The sequence below is a fragment of the Beta vulgaris genome, chromosome 7 (assembly GCF_026745355.1).
Source record: "Beta vulgaris subsp. vulgaris cultivar EL10 chromosome 7, EL10.2, whole genome shotgun sequence".
Classification (NCBI taxonomy): Eukaryota; Viridiplantae; Streptophyta; class Magnoliopsida; order Caryophyllales; family Amaranthaceae; genus Beta; species Beta vulgaris.
Genome location: NC_079208.1, coordinates 11954739 through 11971395, shown reverse-complemented (window position 1 = coordinate 11971395; position 16657 = coordinate 11954739). Strand labels below are relative to the sequence as shown.

At 38.6% G+C, this 16657-nt stretch overlaps 1 non-coding gene across 1 annotated transcript; it reads left to right on the top strand.

The window, feature by feature from the left end:
• The first annotated feature begins 15112 nt into the window (after positions 1-15112).
• LOC125492103 (small nucleolar RNA R71) lies at positions 15113-15224 on the top strand. The gene has a single exon (XR_007268550.2). It is a non-coding gene; the product is annotated as a small nucleolar RNA R71 (small nucleolar RNA).
• Positions 15225-16657: the final 1433 nt, after the last annotated feature.

Genomic DNA, 16657 nt, shown 5'->3' with positions numbered 1-16657 from the left:
CGATCCAAACCAAACCATTAACAACCGTAGTCATGTGTCGCTCCATCGTAAGTGTTGACAAGGCTCCAATTCATCTATAAAGTGTCATTTCTCTATATTATGATCAAAATGTTTGTAAGAGATTTTGAATCATTAACAACCAAATTTAAATGTCATAATTGAGTCTGCCAAAAACAACTTTTTATAATCAATTTTTTTTTGGGAAAAACAACCTTTTCGATCTTTTTTTTGCAACTTACAATCTTAAACGATTTTTTTTTTGCGAGATGAAAATTTTTCCGTCATTGGTCGTTAAATTTTTGCCTTCGACTGTGAGTTGGTTTACTTCCAACTTTTTGAAATTAATTTTCCTCCATTTCTCTTCCTTTTCATTAATTCATTTTCATTCATTTTCCTCGATTTCTTAAATTCACCACTAGTAGAATAAATGCTATTTGCTGCAGTTAAAAAGTGCCCTATTGCTGCGGTTTTGGGCACGCAGCAATTAAGAGGGCAGCAATAGGTATAAATTGTATTGCTGCGGTTTAAAACCGCAGCAATATCTACAAATATTGCTGTGATTTTTAGGCCAAACCGCAGCAATATTTTTATGTGTTATGTATTTAACAGAGAGTATTGCTGCGGTTTTGGGTCAAAACCACAGCAATACTATCTGGTATCCAATTTTTTTTTTTTTTTTTTTTTTTTGCATTTTACAATCAAATTTGAATTAAAATCAGGCAATTAATCAACAAGAAAGATGAAATGGTATCTTATAATCAACAACAAAGTTGACGAAAAGAAAGAATATGAAATAACTAAAAAAATCTAGATCTGGAGAAATTACCAGATAATTAAACAAAACAGAAATAAAAGACGAATTACAAAAAAATTACACAAAAAAAATACACATCTGGCGAAAATATTGCTGCGGAGAGAGGTCAGATCTGATTGAGGAGGGAGGGAGGCGCAGGAGTGAGTTGTGAACTTGTAAGGGAGGCATGAAGTGAGGCAGGCGTGAGAGATAGGGTTTGGTTTATAAGAGAATGTGAGGAGTCGGTTTAATTTTTTTGCCACCTAATATTTCTGCGGTTTCCACGTAAGACCGCAACAATATATTAAAAAAATATTTTTTTAATATATTGCTGGGGTCCTACGTGGAAACCGCAGCAATATATGTTGTTTAAGGCCCCACTTTATTTTAAAAAGTATCCTTCAGACAATATTGCTGCGGTTTTGGTCGGGAACCGCAGCAATATTGTCAATTTCTATTTTTATTGTTGCGTATAGGTAAAACCGTAGCAATATCACCGCAGCAAATAGCATTTATTCTACTAGTGCATTCTCTCCTCTCATTTTCTCGCCTACATTTTTCTTTTAAATTTCTGAGAAACAAAATCTTATTATCATTCGAGAGTCTAGACTAATGGCTTCTAGATAGTTCAAGTAAGCATAGCTATGAGACTGAAGAAGCAAAAACCCAGCAAGTCAGCTCCAAGTTCATCACTCAGTGGCCCCTTAAAAAAAGCTCATCACTCTGGGGACTGGGATCCAATTCTACACAATGACTCAACAGCTTTATCATTCACAGAAGTTTCCTCCACCGTGCAAAGCATTTTGAGGGGTGGAAGCAAAACATGGGCATGTTCAACACCACCAACATAGGGTATAGAAACATCCAATTCATATGCCATTGGTAGAAGAACGTCATCACTATCGTCATTGTTATCACTCGGGAATGGTTTTAGCCGCTATCTGCTGCTCCCCAAGCGCACTAGCAATTTTAGACAACTTCCTTATAGAATTCAATCTCAGTTGTATATCATCATTGTTTAGCTCATCTACCAAAACAACAAGTGGATATATCGTAGAGTGATCATGGGCCGGGCCGGGGCAAAAAAAATTTGCCCATTGATCGGGCCGGGCCTGAATTCGAACCGAATTTTTGTGCCCAAAGCCCGCTATTTCGGGCCTAAATTAGCGGGCTTTTGCGGACCAAAACGGGACGGGCAAAAAAATAGAGTAAAAAGTCGTTTTTGGCTTGCCCAAAACCCGCCCAAAGTCAAAAAAAATCCGGGCCGGGCCGAGCCCGACTGCGAGCCGAAAAAATATGCCCAATACCCGGTTCAAAAACGGGCCGGGCCGAGCCCGCGGGCCTGGCCAAAATGATGATAGAATATGTGGCGCACACGAAAGTTTTGATGGACCCGAATAGTATCATAAATTGTATTTTCATTGATAATTATTTGTACAAGTGTGTTTGTGAGAGCTCATGTCTCTCATTCACCTTGGTAGAACCCTTTGTTTCTACCTTTCCTAATTTCTTGTGTGGAGCTCACTTGTTTGATTCCCTTTACAACTCATGCACATATTACATATTTATAGTTGTTGTATCCTAACTTCTAGATTTTTCTTTCAAGTACAAATATCTTAGATTTTTCACAAGATAATTCTAGATACACATTAGATATTTTTCTCACATTTTTCATCAAATATTTAGAATTTTCTAGATTAATCTCTAACACTCCCCCTTAATCTTGAAAATTTTTGTACTTGATCATGCTTCTTCCAAAGATCTCTTCAATGTCTTGTTGATGCACTTGTCATCAACGATCTCCAAACTTGATTCTTGAAATTTTCTTCTCATTCTCGTCGGTGCCTTCATCACCAACCACCTTGATCTTCCATTTTCTTCTTTCCTTATTGTTGTTTATCACTTCTTTGTGGTGGTACCCTTGTTACCAACCATAGTACCTTTATTTCTTCATCACATTTTCTTCAGCTTCATTGTTTTGTGTTGGTAACCATGTTACCAACTCACTCCTCCTAATCTGAACTTTTTCATTTTTCTTCTTCACATATCTTTATCCAATTTCTTTCTTTTATTGATGCTCATGTCACCAATCATCTCTGCTAATGCCCATGTCATTAGCAAACTCCAAAATCCTTTTTTTTGTGAATATTTCCAAACTCTTGATGATGCTCTTGTCACCAATATACTCTGCTAATGTCCTTGTCATTAGCATCCTTTTAAATCTTTCTTCTTCAAATATTTTTTTCTCCAACATTTAATAAAATTTTTCCATTTTCAAATTTTTTTTGTTAGTGCTCATGTCACTAACTAAACTATTTCTCAATTCTTTTTAATCTTTCCTTCACATACCTTTTCATTTTTAATTTCTCCTCAAGATTTTATCCTTAATGCATCTTCACAAATTTTTTTTTATCTTCACCTTTAATTTAAATTCTTCCACTTATTTTAAATTTGACACTTACCTCAACTTCATTTACCTTGCTTCAACCTTCAACTTGATAATTTGCATCTTCTATCTTCTTCTTGCTAATCGGATGTTGGCGTTATCACGTTCTAGCTCTAATACCATGATAGAATTTGTGGCACTAACTATCTAAACTATTTCTCAATTCTTTTTAATCTTTCCTTCACATACCTTTTCATTTTTAATTTCTCCTCAAGCTTTTATCCTTAATGCATCTTCACAATTTTTTTTTTATCTTCACCTTTAATTTAAATTCTTCCACATATTTTAAATTTGACACTTACCTCAACTTCTTTTACCTTGCTTCAACCTTCAACTTGATAATTTGCATCTTCTATCTTCTTCTTGCTAATTGGATGTTGGCGTTATCACGTTCCGGCTCTGATACCATGATAGAATATGTGGCGCACACGGAAGTTTTGATGGACCCGAATAGTATCATAAAATTGTATTTTCATTGATAATTATTTGTACAAGTGTGTTTGTGAGAGCTCATGTCTCTCATTCACCTTGGTAGAACCCTTTGTTTATACCTTTCCTAATTTCTTGTTTAGAGCTCACTTGTTTGACTCCCTTAACAACTCATGCACATATTACATATTTATAGTTGTTGTATTCTAACTTCTAGATTTTTCTTTCAAGTATAAATATCTTAGATTTTTCACAAGATAGTTCTAGATACACATTAGATATTTTTCTCACATTTTTCATCAAATATTTAGAATTTTCTAGATTAATCTCTAACAAATGATCACCTCTAATATATCGGCTGATCAATCATCGACATTATAGAGAGAAAATGAGAAGAGAGAGAAAGAATTTTAAGATATGGGGGGACATGAATCAATAATGAAAAGGAAGAGAAATGGAGGGAAATGAAATTTAAGAAAGTTGGAAGTAAACCAACTCACAGTCAAAGACAACAAGTTAACGGTCAATGATGAAAAGTAGAAAAGGTTTCATCTTGCAAAAAAACTTTGTAAGTTGTAAAAAAAATTAAAGGTTGTTTTTTTTGCAAAAAAGTGATTATAAAAGATTGTTTCTGACAAAAAACTCATTCTTATTTGTAATATTAACACCCACTTCAAATGTTATATTTTTATCATCTTATTTGTGAAAACAAATTCACAAGTACTAATCTTTTTGTGTTATAAATACTTTGTTAGTTGGGAAAATTCCTCAGGTACCCCTGAGGTTTGGCGTAATTCCCAAATTACCCCCCACATTTGGGGAATTCCTCAGATACCCCCGAGGTTTGTGTTTGTGCTCAAGATACCCTTACTATGGATGGAAACCTAACGCCGTTAGGTTTTCCTCTCCTTCTCTCCAATTTTCTTCTTCTCTTTCCACCTATCATCCTCCATTGATGAACATGGAAGCTTTCTCTCTTCTCCCACCCCACTCTAAAGCCCTAACCACCCAACCCCACCACCGGGCTTCCCCCACCCCACCCCTCCCCACCCCCGCAACTCCCCTCCCCCACCCTCCCATCACCCCAGCAGCCCCCCCCCCCCCCCCCCCCCGCCTTCCCCCCCCCCCCAATCCGTCGCGAGAACCCCACCCCTCCCCACCCCACCCCTCGAAATCGACGCCCAGAACCCCGTCGAAATCGACCCCACCCCTTCCCCTCCCAGTCGAACCTTGACCAGTTCACTTTGGTTGATGAGCAGTGGCGAAATCGATCTTCTTCAGTCGGAGATTTGGGATTTGGGAAAAAACAGAGGAGAGAGAGAGAGATTGCGAAAATGGGGGTTGCGACTGGCGGGGGTGGGGGCTGCAGGGGTGGGGGGGGGTGGGGAAAGGGGAAGTGGTGGGGTTGGGTGGTTAGGGCTTTAGAGTGGGTTGGGAGGAGAGAGAAAGCTTCCATGTTCATCAATGGAGGATGATGGGTGGAGAAGGAAAGGAAAACCTAACGGCGTTAGGTTTCCATCCATAGTAAGGGTATCTTGAGCACAAACACAAACCTCGGGGGTATCTGAGGAATTCCCCAAATGTGGGGGGTAATTTGGGAATTACGCCAAACCTCAGGGGTACCTGAGGAATTTTCCCTTGTTAGTTTGATGTGAATCTCGTCAAATGGAGTGTTTGCGACTCCGCCCGGTCAGGTCGGCCAACTTTGCCCGATCGGGTGGGGCGACTCGTCTTCAGCAGGCTCTTACGGCAAGGCACACGATCTTGGGTGGGTACGCTTGATCGGGCATCCTTCGCAAATCACGACCGGGCGAACATCACCCGATCGTGCCCGAGACATCAGCAGGGTTGAAGAAATTGACTGCATGATCAGGCTGATGTCACCCGACCCCGATCAGGTGGCTGGGGCTTTTATGCAGCTTGCCGATTTTCGAATTTGATTCTCTTTTAAAGTTTTGTGCGGGGTTCCTTATGTTATAAAAGGCCCCCTTGATGGTTATTATTTGACATACACTTTTAGCTTCTAGTATTTTAGGACTCCTTGTATTATTCTCTCTATTTTTCTCCATCAAAGTGAAGAAACTCGAATCCCCCACCTATTGATGTAGGTCTATTTTAACCGAAGCACATAAATCCTTGTATTCTCTTGTTTATCTTCTTTATCGCTTTTCTCAACCTTATTCTTTCATTGATTTGTTCTGCATTAATCAGACACAACAACACCATTTCTTAACAAAATGGTATCAAGAGAAAGGTTGTAAGGTTTTAGGTATTTATAGAACGATTTTGATAAAATTATGTCAGTGAAATTCGATATTGAGAAATTCGATAGGTAGGTAAATTTTGGCCTATGGAAATTGAAGATGAAAACCATCGTGATTCAAAGTGGTTGTCATAAGGTTCTTCCTGGTGCATACAAAAAGCCTCCATGTATGACAGATGACTAGTGGGAGGAGATCGGTTTGAACGCTCTCTCGGTAATTCAATTATGTCTCTCTATTCTAATGATGTCTTGAGAGAGGTTGCCAAGGAGATGACATCTACGGGTTTGTGGTTGATGTTGGAGTCACTTTATATGACAAAGAGAGTGACCAACCGTCTACTACTCAAATCTAGACTTCATGATCTCAGTCTAGAAGAAGGTAAACCGCTTGATTCTCATTTAGATGAATTCTTCTCTATTACTATGGATTTGAAAAACATCGATGTTGAGATCGATGATGAGGATAAGGCTATTAGGATTCTGTCTTCTTTGCCGCCTTCATATAAGCACTTTCGATATACTTTATTGTATGGTAGAGATTATTTGAGTTTGCTGGATGTTAAGGATGCCTTAACTCAGAGATTTGATTGACAATAAGTTGGTTAATTAATCTAATAATTCTTCTCAAACTAATGCTTTGGTTTCTCATGGTGGAAAGAATTATGGCAAGAATAAAATATGTAACGACTATTGTCATGTGAAAGGTTATATCAAAGCCGATTGTTGGAAATTAAAGAGGAAGAATGGGTAAAAGTCCAATGAGGACCAATCCGCAAATATCGCCAACGATGTTCTTGATGATGATCTTGCACTTTTGGGTTACAGGTTCTGGGACTTCGGTTTCTATGATATCTTCATGTTTGGTGCACTTTGAGATCTCTTGGTGAAACGAGAACTGTGTGGGTTTTTTTTGCTATGGAGTTTATGATAGATTGCTTTTGAGTTTGTAATAAAGTAACAATCTTGGTTATGCATTATTTTTTATTCTAGATATACTATTTCTTATCTCAATTTTGGTAATTTTGTGTTTTGCATGAGTAGAATTGCAATTTAGAAATTATTATTGTCATTTAATTTTCTAGAGTTAATTGAGTTTGTTGTTGAGATGAAGAAGTAGAGTTTGGTCAATTTGAATAAGCATGCTTGGTGTTGGTGAATTTATACTCTCAATCTAGGCCATGTGATGGATTCGTATATGGAGTTTTGTGTTCGAAAACACATCAGTACAAAATTACAGAAGATGTCCGTTTTCTGGATTGCCTACAATAAGCTTATGGCATTTTGTTTAAGGTGGAGGTTCTATGGGTTTTTTGGGTGAGCATCACTTCTTGGTTCAAGGTGGAGTTATCTTGTTTGATCGGCTCCAAGTCCCGGTGGAGATTTGTTAGTTTGATGTCTTGAATCTCGTCAAACAGAGTGTTCGCAGGCCTGCCCGATCAGTTCAGGCAAGTTCGCCCAACGTGGGGGGTGGCTCGTCTTCAGCATGCTCTTAAGGCAAGGCGCCGAATTTGGTCAGGTGGGTACGTTTGATTGGGCGTCCTGCGCGAATCACGACCGAGCGAACATCGCCCGATCGTGCTCGAGACATCAGCAGGGTCGAAGAAATTGATTGGCCGATTGATCGGGCGGATCTCGCCCGACCCGATCGGTTGGCTGGGTTTTTTACGCGGTTTGGTGATTTTCGAATTGGATTCTCTTTTAGGATTTTGTGCGGGGTTGCTTATGAGATAGAAGGGCCCCTTGATGGTCATTATTTGACATACACTTTTAGCCTCTAGTATTTTAGGAGTCCTTGTCTTATTCTCTTTGTTTTTCTCCATCATAGTGAAGAAGCTCGAATTCCCACCTGTGGATGTATGTCTATTTTGACTGAATCACGTAAATCCTTGTGTTCTCTTATTTAACTTATTTATTGTTTTTCTTATCCTTATTATTTCATTGATATGTTCCGCATTAATTAAACACTATATCACTCTTTCTTAACATATTTTTTTAAAAAAAAAATCCATCGCCAAGGAGAATGTGTACTTTTAAGGTTTTTTTTTGGAATATTAGGCAACTATATGTGCTAAGAACTCATGCCATTATGTACAAAAAAACCAAAGCTGCTGACATTCCTAAAATTGAAATATAGGTCACGAAAAGGTGATAAAAAATCGATTACTGTAACCATATGATATTAACTATCTTGAACCAATGAGATGAACCATGCATGAGAACCTATGGCATTATTCGGACCATAAGCTAGTCAATAATGTGAAAGAGGGAAAGGTACGTTGAGTAATCAAATAAAAAAAAAGAGCAATATTACGTGGTAATTAGAAGAGGCACATATGAAATCATCGGAAAATTATACGATATATTATTATCACAAAATACATTAATACAATCTGCTTGCTTGGGCACGGCGGATATGGTCGGGGCATTTGAATATAAAATTTTATTCTCTAACTCACCCGGGAATTAGGGTTAAGATTTACAGGAAAGAAGACTTGTACTAGTGTGCGTCTCCATACGTGTGCATGAGAATTCCCATGTTCTCGATTAAATTTAATATTAGCCATATCTATATGTTAGTTTGAAGAGTTATGAGTATCATAATCTTGTTAGAAAGCTCCAAATGTATGCAGCCAAAAAGCGTTGAAGAAATAATTTATCTTTGTGATGCAAATCATCTGTGAGACCAGTGCTTCAATTATAATATATTCATTTGGATTTTAATGTTAATTAAACGAAAGATGATCTGATTTATAACCTTCAAGCTTTGGTGACAGCCAAAGTCAGTCCTCGTTACATATTCGCTCTTGTCCCCAAGTTTGTGTATGCATCCTAGCTATAAATTCTCCTTCTTTTTGCGGGAGACTCGGTTAATCAATTTTATGGCTTGTTTTGATAGAATAACCACTTATTAGACTCTATGTCTCGGGTAAGAAAAAATTTCATTTATTAATATAATATTTTATAATAATAACACTAAATACAACTTAGTCTAGTGGCTAAGATTTTACTATATGTACTTGAGGTCTCGGGATCAAACCCTATACTATGCAATTTTTAAATTTTTTAATGGTATATGGATTAACTCCCTAGGAAGAGCGCCACGTGACACAATTTCTTGTTTATGTACGCCTTTTAATATATTTACTAGTTTTTTTGCCCGAGCGATGCCTCGGGTCAGTTACAATAAACAAATATGTTACTATTTTTTATTTCATAATTTATTTTGGTATTTTTTGTATTTTTTGTCCACTAAGAAATTGAAAAATTCATGTCACGATGTGATAATTAAAAAAATTTGAGAGCTTTGAGTTTGAAAACAATACCTTAAAAGGAATTGTGATAAGATAATATGACATCAATATTCTCTTGTAAGTTACAGTAATAAGAGTGTTAAAGATGTACTCCCTCTGTTTTTTTTAATTGCTATATTTTTCTTAAATGGTTGTTTCTTTTTAATTGCTACATTTTTCAACCATAAATGGTTGTTTATTTTTACTTGGTCCACCATAAAGTAATACTTTTATATTTGTTCTTCACTTTTTTCACCCAAAAGATACTACTTTTACTTTTTCTCATTATCTTACATTAAATAGATCAATAAATTTGAAAGTGGCATTGCATAAATTTTTGTGCATACAACAATGTAGCAATAAAAAAACGGAGGAAATATATACTTGTTAAGAAAATTCACTAATTATCCCCTTGAACCATACAATTTACCCCCTATTTATCTTTTTTTAGCTCAATAAGATAAATTTCATTTCAAACAAAAACATACAGCCTAAAATAGACTATATCTAATTACACATCTCCAAACTTAACTGCCTCAGCCAAACTCCCCCTAGTTATCTAATTAACCCTAATTATTCTAAAAAAATTATTGCATTTCCTTCTCTTCCATCCCATTTCCTTTCCTCTCTCCACCCAAACCAGTGAACCACCATCACCTAGCCAATATCTCCCTCCTCCTCCACCCCCACCCACTAAAAATCACCCCCTTCACAACCCTCGAAAATGACTCACATCCCCTTCCCAACTCTGAAATCCACCTCCTCCATTTCCCTAGTCCCGAAAACCACCCTCTTTTCCAGTTCCTCCATGGAAGCTGGCCTCTTCTCTTCTATCTCTCCTCTGGTAAAGACTGTATTTGATTTGACTTATTTTTTCTAGTTTGATGTGAACTTATTCTTTATGGTCTGTTCTGAAGTTAATTTTATGAACTGAACTTATTTGATCTGATATGAACTTAAATTATATTTTATAAAATATATTATTACTAATATTATTATTAATTTGTATATCATTACAAGTATTACTTTTACAACTTTTAACCTACAACAATAATAAAAGAAGAAGTAATTAACATCGATTAAAAGATATTTTATATTGTCAAACATGCTGAACATGGACGTTTTGTATCAATAGACTATTATGGCTTCTGCATACTCACTTCAAAATTTCATTCATTTGTATTATTTGGATATACTGATTTCAAGGATCGTATATAGAGCCAAATAGAGCAAATTGTGATATCTACAGCAACTTGCGCAAGAAAGAAATGGAGAAGTCAAAATTCAAAATAGCTAAGGAGATTTGGAACAATTCAGTAGGAAAAAGTGTATTGAATAGTGATAAGTGATAATAATGACATTTTATAATAATAACAATGACATTAATTATAATTACCAATATTAATAATTAACAAATACAACAACAACAATAATCCTTTTGAACAAATGTAGTAGTGGTAGTGGTGGTAGTGGTGGTAGTAGTAGTAGCAGTAGTGGTAGTGGTGGTAGTGGTGGTAGTGGTGGTAGTAGTAGTGGTGATGGTGGTAGTAGTAGTAGTGGTAGTGGTGGTAGTAGTAGTAGTAGTGGTGGTGGTGTAGTAGTAGTAGTAGTACTGGTAGTGGTGGTAGTAGTGGTGGTGGTAGTAGTGGTGGTAGTAGTAGTGGTGGTAGTAGTAGTGGTAGTAGTTAGAGATGTAAATGGATCGGGTTCGGGGCGGGTGGAGCATCACCCGCATCCATCACCCGCTACCATCCGCACCACCCGATCCATTCATCACCCAGAAAAATCACCACCCGAATCCATCCATCCATTTAATTCCGGGTGAACTGATGGATCGGGTTATAATCGGGTGAAAATACCTCAAAATAATGCTACCCATAAAATTTCAGAAAAATAAAGTTTCAACCGACAAAACCATAGATCTACAACCACAATTCAAGTTAAGTTCAAAATCACAGTAATTCGCATACAGAAATTAGAAAAATTAGGTTGGGCATTGGGCTTTTAGATTTGAATATTTAGCAGGGCCTTGAGGATTGGACCTAAAAAATTGTTTTTTTTAAATAAACGGGTGATGGGTCGGATTAACGGGTCGGCTGATGGATGAAAATTGTCCACCCGAATCCGATCCATCACCCGCATCCGTTAATCTGTCACCCGTCCACCATCCGTTTAAACCGGGTTTTTCACCCGTCCATTAAGACGGATGGACCGGGTGACCGGGTGGTCCGCTTGATATTGCCATCTCTAGTAGTAGTAGTAGTGGTGGTGGTAGTAGTGGTAGTAGTGGTGGTAGTAGTAGTGGTAGTAGTAGTAGTAGTGGTAGTAGTAGTAGTAGTGGTGGTAGTAGTAGTGGTAGTAGTAGTAGTAGTGGTAGTAGTAGTAGTGGTGGTAGTAGTAGTGGTAGTGGTAGTGGTAGTGGTAGTGGTGGTGATGGTGGTGGTGGTGGTGGTGGTGGTGGTAGTGGTAGTGGTAGTGGTAGTGGTGGTGGTGGTGGTGGTAGTGGTAGTGGTGGTAGTGGTGTAGTGGTGGTGGTGGTGGTAGTAGTGGTAGTGGTAGTAGTGGTGGTAGTGGTGGTGGTGGTAGTGGTAGTAGTAGTAGTCGTAGTAGTGGTAGTAGTAGTAGTAGTGGTAGTAGTAGTAGTGGTGGTGGTGCTGGTGGTGCTGCAGCATCAGCAGCAGGAGCAGTAGCAGTAGCAGCAGGAGTAGCAGCAATAGCAGTAGTAGGAGTAGTAGCAGTAGTAGCAGTAGTAGCAGTAGTAGCAGTAGCAGTAGTAGTAGTAGCAGTAGTAGTAGTAGCAGTAGTAGTAGCAGCAGTAGCAGTAGTAGTAGTAGTAGCAATAGCAATAGCAGTAGCAGTAGTAGTAGCAGTAGCAGTAGCAGTAGTAGTAGTAGCATTAGTAGTTGTAGTAGTAGTAGCAGTAGCAGTAGCAGTAGCAGTAGCAGTAGTAGTAGTAGTAGTAGTAGTAGTAGTAGTAGTAGTAGTAGTAGTAGCAATAGCAATAACAATAGCAGTAGGAGTAGGAGCAGCAATAGTAGTAGCAGTAGCAGCAGTAGTAGTAGCAGCAGTAGCAGCAGCAGTAGTGGTAGCAGTAGCAGCAGCAGTAGTAGTAGCAGCAGCAGCAACAGGGCAGCAGCAGTAGTAGTAGTAGTAGCAGCAGCAGCAGCAGCAGAGCAGTAGTAGTAGTAGTAGTAGTAGTAGCAGCAGCAGCAACAGCAAACATGCATCAAAGTCAATGCCATACACACTAAAGTCATCCATAAATACTTCCATGATGGACTCAATAAAGTCAGAAAGTATGGCCATCATACAACGTTGGAAGGTAGCGGGGCTTATATAGGCCAAAGGGCATCCTTCGATAAGCAAAGGTACCATAAGGACATGTAAATGTGGTCTTCTCCTGATCATCTGGATGGATAGGAATTGGGAAAAAACCATATAGCCATCTAGATAACAAAAATGAGTGTGACAAGCTAGACGTTCCAACATCTGATAATGAAGGGAAGGGAAAAATGGTTTTTCTTAGTGGCAACATTTAATTTCCTATAGTCAATGCACATACGCCACCCAGTGACTATTCTTGTAGCAATTAATTCATTTTTCTCATTTTTAACTACAGTAGTACGCCCTTTTTAGGAACCACTTGAACTGGACTCACCCACTTAGAATCAGAAATAGGATAGATAATCCCAGCATCAAGCAATTTCATAACCTCTTTTTTGACAACTTCCTGCATATTCGGGTTCAAACGACGCTGACCTTGTATACTAGGACGATGATCATCCTCAAGATGAATTTTATGCATGCAAAAGTCAGGGCTTATGCCTTTCAAATCATCAATATTATATCCAATGGCCTTTTTATGTTGTCGCAAAACAGACAAAAGTTGAGACATTTGACCATCATTTAATGCAGCACTAACAATCACAGGGCAATTTTAGAGTCATCCAGAAAAGCATATCGCAGAGAAGGGGGAAGGGGTTTCAGTTCAGGTTTCTTTACCTCTACCGGTGAGTAGCACATACTAACCGTTCATCCTCATGAGTGGTATACCTCAAGCTCGACACAGGTAAAAGCTACTTCCCAAGCCTCCACATCAGTAGTCCGGATACAATCATCACCTGTGGAAGAGGTAAAACAAAGCAAAGCCTCCAAAGGATCCCGCAGAAGGGATTGAGGCATGTCATCATTAACCAGCACATCAATGACATCTATTCTATAACAGGCTTCCTCTAGCATGGGACTTTTCAAAGCATTGGTCAAACTAAAAGTTACCTTATCATCCCCCACAGTCAAAGTCAATTTCCCATTTTTAATATCTATGACAGCTCCAGCAGTATGAAGGAATGGTCTCCCTAAAATGATTGGGATTTGAGTATCCTCTTCCATGTCAAGCACAACAAAATCCACAGGAATGTAAAATTTACCTACCCTCACAGGAACGTCCTCTAAGATACCTAGGGGGTATTTAACAGAACGGTCAGCCATTTGAAGAGTAATGTTGGTACATTTTAAATCTCCCATGTCAAGCTTTTTGCAAACAGTCAAGGGCATGACACTAACACTAGCATCTAGATCACATAAGGCTTTGTCAATAAAAATGGTGCCAATATTACAAGGGATGGAGAAACTCCCCGGATCTTTCAATTTAGGAGGGGATTGATTTTGCAAAAGAGCACTACATTCTTCAGTAAAGGCAACAGTTTCTACTGCATTAAAGGCTCTTTTCCTAGTCAAAATTTCCTTCAAAAATTTAGCATATGCAGGTACTTGAGTAATGAGTTCAGTAAATGGGACAGTTACCTGAAGATTTTTCACTACCTCCATAAACTTACCAAGTTGGTGATCCAGCTTATTCTTTGATAGACGAGTGGGGAATGGTACCTTTATCGCAGGATGGTGGAGAATTTTTTCAGGTACTTCTGCTTCTCTGCATTTGTGTTGGTGGTAGCCTCAGGAGCTGACGAAGTTTCAGTAGACGTTGCATTTTTTTCTGGCTCAACCGGACCATCCTTAGGCATTGGGGACCATCATAATGTGTTCCACTCCTAAGAGTGATGGCTTGGCAGTGTCCCTTGGTTGCATTGATTGTGAAGGTAAGGCCCCAGGTGGCCTACTAGCAGAAGAACTAGCCAACTGAGCTAGTTGAGTCTCCAACATCTTGTTATGCGTGCCCAAATTTTCCAGTTGAGCTTTTGTGTCAGCTTGAAAAGCATTGAACCCTTTCGCATCTGGAACATCATATTCTTCAACTCTGTCATGGCTGGGTCAGCAGAGGAGCAGGCTGTGAGGTGCTTGATTTCTCTGAAAACCAGGTGGAGCTTGTTGTGGAGGTTGGTATTGTTGACCCTGTTGTTGAGGCGGATATGGTTGTTGAGGTGAGGTGGAGGGTTCAACACATTAGTACTCCTATATGAGAGGTTGGATGATGTCTTAACCCAGGATTATAGGTGTTGGAATATGGGTTGAACTGGTTCCTAGGTTGTGACTGGAAAGCATTGACGCCTCACAGTTATTTCCCAGCGCAGGACACTCTTGAGAGTTGTGCCCAGATATTCCACAAGCATCACATAGGTGCACATTATAGTTAGAAGCACTAGCCATCGCATTAACACTCATATGGGGGGAGTCATTACCTAACTTCAAATCAATCTTTTGAGTTAGAGCAGCTAGTTGCCCAGACAGTAAGGAAATGGCTTCAACATCATGTTTACCTCCCTTTTTCAAAGAGGAACGAATAGTAGATGCTTGATTAGATGCTAGCTTCTCCAAAAGTTCATACCCTTCCTCAATTGCTTTATCCATGAAGAACCCACCGATGCTCCATCAATTACCCCGTTTGTATCGCATCAACTCTAGTGTAGAAAATCTGACACAAGTACCACTGGTCCAACCCATGATGAGGACATAGAGCTGCAGATCCTTGAACCGCTCCCAAGCTTCATATAGAGATTCACCAGGATCTTGGGTAAAGTAACTATGGCATGTCTCATATCTGCAGTTTTCTGGTAAGGGTACCACTTGATAAAAAATCTTGGAAAGTTCTGGCCAGGTGGTGATGGTGGAAGGCAGCTTATTATACCAGAAAAAGCTTTATCGCGCAGAGAGAACCCAAATAGAAGGATTTTCATCTCATCAGGAGTAACACCAGCTTGCTTCTGAGTAGCACAACACTGTAAAATCTCTGCAGGTGCTGATTTGGGTCTTTAGATGGTAACCCAGCAAACTGATTGTTCTGAACCATATTCAAACATTGATCTCAAAATTTGTAGCAGCAATAGTGGGCATCCGTACCCCAGTAGGCACGTTATAGGAGATGGTGTTGTGCTAGTCTCTGAAGGTTCGAGTAACATTCTCACCCATGTTGAGAGTAATAGGTGAGGTGGGGTTTCTTGGTGTGGGGAAGATGGTGGAGAAGGTGTCTTTTGGGAGGGTGTCCCTGCAGACAGCTTAGCTTGTTTAGTTTTCTTTCTGAGTCTACGAGCGGTCTTTTCAATCTTCGGATCGAACGGGATGAGATTTGGGGATTTCAATTTCCTGCTCATACACCAAAAACACTAAAACAAACGTGAGATGCTCCAAAGAACAGGTGTTCTTCAGAGTAGAGGTTAGTTTAATACTATAATTCAGACAAAATAAAATAAACCGTCTCCCCGGCAACGGCGCCAAAATTTGATAGGCTAAAGTCGTATCACCTAATCAAAAATAACCTAAGGTCCACTAACTAGTAGTCAGGGAAGTCAGGATCGAATCCACAGGGAGAAGTTATATATTTATCTGAACTCTAATATTTACACTAAAATCAGATGAATGGTTGTGTACTAAACTAAGCAATAGCAGAACTGAATATAAAGGTGTAAATATATTAATAAAGTACTAGAATCATGGATCACTATGCATACAATTCGGGAAATCAGGGATAAATAATAACCACCTAGTAAGTCAACTGTCTAGGGCACATGTAATTTCTCTCGAACATTACCTCCCTCAAAGATCACCCAGCCGCTCTCGCATAGTCAAGGGTCACTTTGCCTAATAATTGAAAGCCTATACGGATATCTCTCCTCTCGAAGTAGATTCAGTATTGCAACAATAGAAATATAAATCAGGCCTAACTTATAATCTAGCATGAAGAATCAATCAAAGGAAACAATTGAAATACAAGTAATCAAACTAATCTATCAATCCCTCATTGATACATAGATCCCACAATTCTAGATAATAAACTACTCACTCATAATCATGAAAACAATAACCAAAGTCATATAAAAACTCATACTTTAAAACATGGCAAATAACTAAGAAAATAATCTAATTAACAAACAATAGAAGAAGTAATAAAGAAAGATTACCGAATTATATTGAACTTGCGAATGAGAAAAAGGTTTGCTCTTGAATTGAAATCACAAAGCACTAAATTAAGGTTCTTGAAACAC